This window comes from Centrocercus urophasianus, unplaced genomic scaffold (assembly GCF_019232065.1).
Source record: "Centrocercus urophasianus isolate 14NV4802_14NV808 unplaced genomic scaffold, USGS_Curo_1.0 seq_580, whole genome shotgun sequence".
Classification (NCBI taxonomy): Eukaryota; Metazoa; Chordata; class Aves; order Galliformes; family Phasianidae; genus Centrocercus; species Centrocercus urophasianus.
Genome location: NW_024885178.1, coordinates 66,005 through 66,282, shown reverse-complemented (window position 1 = coordinate 66,282; position 278 = coordinate 66,005).

The window sequence follows — 278 nt, the reverse complement described above, 5'->3', positions numbered from 1 at the left end:
GCAAACACAACAGCAGTAACAGAGCGCGACGTTTCCAACCAGCGGCTCTGAGCCTGGAAGATTTAAAAGCAATTAAATTAGGAGACAAACATCAGAAAGAAGGGGGGAATCTGCGGCGCCGCCCAGCCGCCCTCCTGCCATCCAACCCCTGCTGCCACCCCCTCTGCTGCAGGGGGGGTCGTTCCACCCCCCGGCTCCCCATGGATGCTGCGGGGCGAAGGGCTGGGGGCGAAGGGCGGCCGTGGGGCTGCGGATGGGGTGGGAGGGGAGGGGGGGGG